The sequence below is a fragment of the Mytilus trossulus genome, unplaced genomic scaffold (genome assembly GCF_036588685.1).
Source record: "Mytilus trossulus isolate FHL-02 unplaced genomic scaffold, PNRI_Mtr1.1.1.hap1 h1tg000373l__unscaffolded, whole genome shotgun sequence".
Classification (NCBI taxonomy): Eukaryota; Metazoa; Mollusca; class Bivalvia; order Mytilida; family Mytilidae; genus Mytilus; species Mytilus trossulus.
This window is the reverse complement of record NW_026963340.1, coordinates 4,110,779-4,119,163: the sequence shown is the minus strand read 5'-3', so window position 1 is coordinate 4,119,163 and position 8,385 is coordinate 4,110,779. Positions and strand designations below refer to the sequence as shown.

The following is an 8,385-nucleotide window of genomic DNA, read 5'->3' as shown; positions in this document are numbered from 1 at the left end:
TTTAAAGAGCTACACCACAAATTATAATGTTTATTGGAGAACATTTATTTTTGAATCCTTTGTCAAGTGCGTAGTCTTTCGGACATTTTTGAAAATAAACAGGTAGTGCATAGTTCTCATGTTGTATGCGCCTAGCGGAGTATGAAAATATGAAAGACTGTCATCAAAGCTCACAAGGAAAATCTACATAAAGAAGACTTTCTTAATATTACTCATTTTGACTACCCAAAATTACTAGTGTAAAACCATTCAAACGGGAAAACCAACGGTCTATGCTATATAAAAAACAGGAAACGAGAAACGCGTATTAGTTTCATAAACAAACGACAACTACTGTACATCAGATTCCTGACTGAAATGTGGCGTAATGTTTGTGCCTTTTCGCCATCGTATGTGACGTCATTTTAAAATTTATAATTTACTGCGTTTAGGCCTGAACTGAGTCGGGTGTGTCTATTACTGTTTACAATAGCATTAATTGTTCTAAATAATAAGGATGTTCTTATCCTAAGCATAAAAACTACGCCGTATTTGGCACAACCTTTTTCAACTTTTGATCTTCAGTGCTGTACAACTTTGTACTTTTTTTCACTTTCGATCTTGTATATCTGGGCGTCACTGGTGCGTCTTGTGTTCACGAAGCGCGTTTTTGACGTATTGAATTTTAAACCTGATTCTTTTTGTTATCTATTAATCATGTGTTTCTTTGTCTAATATGTTCTCCTATTTATTTGTATTGTATTCCTGTAATATAATGTTGTCATTTCAATGTTATATTTAACTTTGCCATTAAAGTGCGAGGTTTGGCAAGCCACAAAACCAGGTTCAACCCACCATTTTTATTCCCCTTTAAAAATGTCCTGTACCAAGTCAGGAAGATGGCCATTGTCATATTATTGTTCGTTTCTGTGTGTGTTCCATTTTAATGTTGTGTCGTTTGTTTTCTCTTACTTTTGAGATATTAAGATAAGACGTGGCCCAGTACTTGTTTATCCCAAATTCATGTATTTTGTTTAGATGTTATATTTGTTATTCTCGTGGGATTTTGTCTGATGCTTGGTCCGTTTCTGTGTGTGTTGCGTTTCGGTTTTGTGTCGTTGTTCTCCTCTTATATTTAATGCGTTTCCCTCGGTTTTAGTTTGTTACCCCGATTTTGATTTTATCCATGGATTTATGAGTTTTGAACAGAGGTATACTACTGTTGCCTTTATTTAGGACAGGTGTAAATATTTGCAGCGGGATTAAACGTTTTTATAGTACCAAACCTTCTCCTTTTTTCCGAAACAATAGCATAGCATCACAATAATAGTACACATATTTTTACTGTGGTGATAACATTTTCACGAGGATGCCTTATATCATTTTAAAAAAAATATCATGATGCGGTTGATTAAAATGGCCATACAGAAGTATGAAGTAAGGATCTTTATTATCAGATCGCTGATAAATAATCCTTTACGCAAAGTAAATTGTAACCGTTAATTGGTACTATTTACTAAATAATTCTTGTTTATAATTGTTTGAGAAATAGATATAGGAAGATGTGGTGTGCGTACCAATGAGGCAATTATCCATTCAAATAACAATTTATAAAAACTAAACCATTATAGAAAATGTTTGAATGATAAAATTGAGAACGGAAATGGGGAATGCATCAAAGAGACAACAACCCGACCATAGCAAATACAACAGCAGATGATGCATTTTAAAATATAATCTCGTATCATCGTCATATACAACGAGTGTTAAATTTCATGCTCATTTCCAAAAGTCTAAACAATAAAGTTTCCATTCATACAAGTAAACTAACAAATCATATATTATATTATTCAAATTCGTCAAATATCAACCAGGCAAACTAATACAAATACTGAAAACACATGAATCATGAATTTACCGGAAATATGTCCCAAGCAAACATAAGATATTGAGTTGCTTTAAACAGAGGGGTTACGATAGTGAAGGCTTTAAACAGAGGGGTTACGATAGTGAAGGCTTTAAATAGAGGGTTTACGATAGTAAAGGCTTTAAATAGAGGGGTTACGATAATGAAGGCTTTAAACAGAGGGGTTACTATAGTGAAGGCTTTAAATAGAGGGGTTACGATAGTAAAGGCTTTAAACAGAGGGGTTACGATAGTAAAGGCTTTAAACAGAGGGGTTACGATAGTGAAGGCTTTAAACAGAGGGGTTACGATAGTGAAGGCTTTAAATAGAGGGGTACGATAGTAAAGGCTTTAAATAGAGGGGTTACGATAGTGAAGGCTTTAAACAGAGGGGTTACGATAGTGAAGGCTTTAAATAGAGGGGTTACGATAGTAAAGGCTTTAAACAGAGGGGGTACGATAGTAAAGGCTTTAAACAGAGGGGTTACGATAGTAAAGGCTTTAAACAGAGGGGTTACGATAGTGAAGGCTTTAAATAGAGGGGTTACAATAGTGAAGGCTTAAAATAGAGGGGTTACGATAGTAAAGGCTTTAAACAGAGGGGTTACGATAGTAAAGGCTTTAAACAGAGGGGTTACGATAGTGAAGGCTTTAAATAGAGGGGTTACGATAGTAAAGGCTTTAAATAGAGGGGTTACGATAGTGAAGGCTTTAAACAGAGGGGTTACGATAGTGAAGGCTTTAAATAGAGGGGTTACGATAGTAAAGGCTTTAAACAGAGGGGTTACGATAGTAAAGGCTTTAAACAGAGGGGTTTCGATAGTAAAGGCTTTAAACAGAGGGGTTACGATAGTGAAGGCTTTAAATAGAGGGGTTACAATAGTGAAGGCTTAAAATAGAGGGGTTACGATAGTAAAGGCTTTAAACAGAGGGGTTACGATAGTAAAGGCTTTAAATAGAGGGGTTACGATAGTGATTATTTGTCCATCTTAAAAAGATTAGATACGAGTTTTTCGTATTAATTAGATGAAGGAAGATGTGATATGAGTTCCAATGAAACCCAAGTCACAATTTATAAACTTAAGGTAAATCATTTAAGGTCAAAATTCGGTCTTCAACATGAAGGTGTGCATTAAACCAAACAGGAAACTTAACAATATACAAAGGGCCCCAACAATGAAACGTGTTAAGCTATATAAACGGGAAAATCAATGGTTTAATTCATTTAAAAACGAGAAAGAAAAACGCGTCAAAACCACATCAACAAACGCTACCACCAAACACCAGATACTTGTCTTATGACAGGTGCATACAGATGTAGTGGTTTTAGCCGTTTTAATAAGTACTACCGTTCATCCTGCTCTTGAACAAAAGTGTTACATCACAACATGGAAAGACACACTACAAAATGTCAAATGTAATGGCCTTACTCAATCAAAGAACATATTACTAGTAACACAAGTGAACACTAATCGAACAAATTTGGTGTATGATACAATGTTAATACCTATTTTAAAAAATATACAATTCTAGCTGTTTGAATTGTTGTTTGTGTGTAAAATTAGTTAAACAGCTCTCGTTTATGAGCTTTTTGTCTTTTAATTGCCGAAGTTTTTATTTTCATTTTCCTCTAGTGTGTTTCCTATAAAGAAGCTTTATAAACCAAGAGTTTCGTTTTAGTTTACGTTACGTTTAATGAATGCAATTGAAAGCATTGCAGTTGCAATTATGGCTTAATTTCTCCTTTTAGAATATCAGTGTCAACATAAACTACGAATATATGCTATCGTTGCGGCCACAATTCTTAGATTTGCTTCTCAATTATGGTGGTACATAACACTACGGGGATATAACTTTCTAGAAACAGCTGAATCTTTTAACAACGTTCTAATTATAATGAAACATTAAGCTTCTCGATGATCAATATTAATGTTTGTTCAATTTCAAAGAAATTTTTCATAGAAAGTGTGTGCTACTGTGGTCGACGTTTGATCCCCGGGGTATCATCAGCTCAGTATTCATCTATTCGATGTTGACAAAAATATCAATTATAAGGTCGCTTTTATAAATTTCCAGTTTACCAAATTATGAACTTTCCGAACTACTAAGGATTTTTGTTTATTCCAGGCATAGGTTACCTTACCGGTATTTGGTATAATGCTTTGGAATTTTGGATCCTCAATGCTCCTCAACTTTGAACTTCTTTAGCTTTTTTGTCTTCTTTTCTAAACGTCAGAGACGAGTATTATGTAGACGAAACGCGCGTCTAGCGTTGTAAATTAGAATCATATTCAAAACAGTATGGTCCTGGCCATTGATTGACGACCTACATTATCCCATTGACTGGGACAGATTAGGTGAACATTTGTCGGTAACAATCACTGCTCACTATGTACTTGTTAACGACACTGAATCTGTGGGGTCACCAAAGGTTCTCAACACCTAAAAAAAGCAATTCGAAAAACGAATCCGGAATAATACGATGTGTTGATTTATATCAATAATATAAATCAAAACATAAAGGTTATTCCTGAATCATTTTTCGAATTATTTTATTATTAAAGACGTTAAGAACCTTTGGTGACCCCACAGTTTAAATTCTATAATAAGTAAGAAGTGAGCAATGGTCGTTACAGACAAACGTTCACCTAATCTGTCCCAGTCAATGGGATAATTTAGGTCGTCAATCAATGGCCAGGACCACACTGTTTTGAATATGATTCTATAAGTCTGGTGACTTTATAACTATCAAGCTTTTCGAATTTTGTTCTTATATTTGACAAAGTGGCAAAGTAAATATTTTGTCCAAATATTATGAAAATTAAACGAGTCACATTGATTTAAATCAAGGTGTTTGGTATCAAGCCGAAATCGACGTACTATTTAAACACTCATATGTGTAACCATGACATGACCATACCAACCAATTGTCATAGTAGAAAAGAAACTGATCACTTCTATCTTACCCCAGGAGTAGGTTACCTTAGCCGTATTTGGCACAACTTTTTGGAATTTTTGGTCCTCAATGCTCTTCAACTTTGTATATGTTTTGGCTTTTTCACTATTTTGATCTGAGCGTCACTGATGAATCTTATGTAAACGCGCGTCTGGTGTAAGAAATTATAATCCTGGTACTTTTGATAACTACAAACTATAATTGATTGTTTTTGGTATTGTTTATTTTGCATTGGGATATTTCATTTCTATTTTATTTTTCAAGAAAGGAAAAATCTGCTTCAACGATTTTATTACATCAAGTACTGCAATGGCATACATCCTCTCTACGGACAAACTCTCTGAAAAGACAATACTATAAATTAACAGACACATAAAAATAACTACTATCTGATTTAAAAATGGAGATCACATGATATGTTTAAATTGTATAAATTGAAAAATATTTGTCAACAAGTGATTCTGTGTGCTATTGCTCACTAATAATATCCCCGCCTGTCAATCAATAATGCTGTAAATATTTTACTTTTTGTGGTTTGAAATCAGCAAGTTGCATAAACCTAAGATGAGCACAGGATTGATTTCAAATTTGATTTTTTTTTTATCAATATTTTGAAAAAAAATCGATTCCCTTAATCAAAGACAAGATAGTTACTCTTGAAATCGGTGAGTAATCAACGATTATTGACCTCGTTAGGCAAATGTGTCATTTTGCACATAGGTGTTAATAATGTAATATTTAAAACAGAGAATCAATACAAAGGAGGTTAAGCAAATTTTCAAAATTGTAATGTAATAATGCTGGATTTTGATTGGATGATAAACATAGTATTTTTCACTTATTTCCTATATATTGAGAGATTTTTTCTCTGTTGGTGTATTTTTAACTAAAGGCTCTAAAGAGCCTGTGTCGCTCACCTTGGTCTATGCGAATATTAAACAAAGGATGCAGATGGATTCATGACAAAATTGTGTTTTGGTGATGGTGATGTGTTTGTACATCTTACTTTACTGAACATTCTTGCTGCTTACAATTATCTATATCTATAATGAACTTGGCCCAATAGTTTCAGAGGAGAAGATTTTTGTAGAAGATTACTAAAATTTACAAAAATGGTTAAAAATTTACTATAAAAGGCAATAACTCCTAAAGGGGGCAACTGACCATTTCGTCATGTTGACTTATTTGTAGATCTTACTTTGCCGACATTTATTGCTTTTTACAGTTTATCTCTATCTATAATAATATTCAAGATCTTAACAAAAAAAAAACAGCATAATTTCCTAAAATTACCAATTCAGGGGCAGCAACTCAACAACGGGTTGTCCGATTCATCTGAAAATTTCAGGGCAGATAGATCTTGACCTGATAAACAATTTTACTTCATGTCAGATTTGCTTTAAATGCTTTGGTGTTTGAGTTATAAGCCAAAAACTGAATTTTACCTCTATGTTCTATTTTTAGACGCGGCAGCAATCTTTGTTAGTTAGCCGGGTCACGCCACACATTTTTAAAACTAGATACACAATGATGATTGTGGCCAAGGTTGGTTTTATTTGGCCCAGTAGTTTCAGAGGAGAAGATTTTTGTAAAAGATTACTAAGATTTACGAAAAATGGTTAAAAATTGACTATAAAGGGCAATAACTCCTAAAGGGGTCAACCGACTATTTCAGTCATGTTGACTTATTTGTAAATCTTACTTTGTTGAACATTATTGCTGTTTACAGTTTATCTCTATCTATAATAATATTCAAGATAATAACCAAAAACAGCAAAATTTCCTGAAAATTACCAATTCAGGGGTAGCAACCAAACAACGGGTTGTCTGATTCATCTGATAATTTCAGGGCACATAGATTTTGACCTGATAAACAATTTTACCCCGTCAGATTTGCTCTAAATGCTTTGGTTTTTGAAAAATAAGCCAAAAACTGCATGTTACCCCTCACGTTCTATTTTTAGCCATGGCGGCCATCTTGTGTGGTTGGCCGGGTCATCGGACACATTTTTAAAACTTGATACTCCAATGATGATTGTGGCCAATTGACTCAGTATTTTAATGAGAAAATATTTTTACACTTCCTAAATTTAAGTGACGAAATTGATTTGAAAAACTTTCGTCAATGAGAAAACTTTTTCGTAAATTACGAAAGTGACGAGCGCTAGCAAAATTGTGAATTGAGAATGGTAAAGGGGTATGTGTCAAAGAGAATACATTCCGATCAAAGAGTAGACAACAGCCGACGGCCATTAATCAGTGTTAAGTTAACATTCCGTTAAAGTGGATACAAAGAACATTTGGTAGAATTGAAATAATTGTATCATGCTTACAAGTGGCATCTGTCAAAAATACCAGTATCGAGGTAAATCATTTTTCCTTTAACGAACGGCTTTAGAAATTTGCTCTTAACTAGGTTTATTTTGCAAAAACCACCTATACGAATGAAAGTACCAATACATTGTTTTTAAACAAAACATGATATACTAGTATCGAATACCAGGCGGTTGTAATAAAATCAACGGTACCAATTTTGTTGCACCAGATGCGCATTTCGAACATACATGTCTCTTCAGTGATGCTCGTGGCCAAAATATTTGAAATCCAAAGCTTATATAAAAGATGAAGAGCTATAATCCAAAAGGTCCAAAAAGTATAGCTAAATTCGTGAAAGGAATCAGAGCTTTGCATGAGGGAGATACATTCCTTAATTTATAATAATTTTTGATATTTTGTAACAGCAAATTTTAATAACACAAAAAATCCGTATTTTCATGCCAGTACCGAAGTACTGGCTACTGGGCTGGTGATACCCTTGGGGACTAAAAGTCCACCAGCAGTGGCATCGACCCAGTGGTAGTAATAAAATCAACGGTAACCTATCTGTGACATGTACTGAAGCTTTCATTATGCATGATGATGTTGCAGTTATATATTAATAGTTCGAAGGAAATATAACATATTTACTATCAAAGGCTAAACGAAGGAATATACTTACTCGTTGATACTCGCATATGTAACGAGAAGTATCAAATTTGTTCCAATCATACCAAAACCACAAACGTTGACCAATTACATAGTGTATCGTCACATAGACATTGCCAGGATTTAATCCAAAATCGGCTGAAATACACATGAAATGAACCAAATATTTTTTACGTATTGAAACAAGCAAGAAGAACAATTCCAAGTGACAGACAATCTTGCGCAACCCTCTTATTAAATTAAAAAAAACCCAGCTTCAATGTATAGTCTGCCTCGTCTTGTGGAAGATCTATCTGCTGCTATTGTAGTATTCTCATAAATAAATTGTTCCTTACTGTTATTTTAGAGGCACTGTTATATTCGAATATTTTTTCCACAATAGTTGGAAGAATATATCTGTCCACAATAGTCACCGATATCTATTCAAGTGTCATTAAACCCGATTCTTTTTCCAATAACTTTCTGTCGAATTTCAAAAAGAATAATTTTTACATGGAAATAACGTCAAGTCATTGGTTGAATTTCAAATGATTAGGACGTTTTTAACCAATCAAGACGC

The 8,385-nt window shown here is 33.9% G+C and overlaps 1 long non-coding RNA gene across 1 annotated transcript; it reads right to left on the bottom strand.

The window, feature by feature from the left end:
- Window positions 1–5,115: 5,115 nt before the first annotated feature.
- Window positions 5,116–7,879, bottom strand: LOC134701960 (uncharacterized). Its single transcript, XR_010104274.1, has 2 exons — window positions 7,840–7,879; window positions 5,116–5,181 (listed from the first exon to the last, which is right to left on the bottom strand). It is a non-coding gene; the product is annotated as an uncharacterized LOC134701960 (long non-coding RNA).
- Window positions 7,880–8,385: the final 506 nt, after the last annotated feature.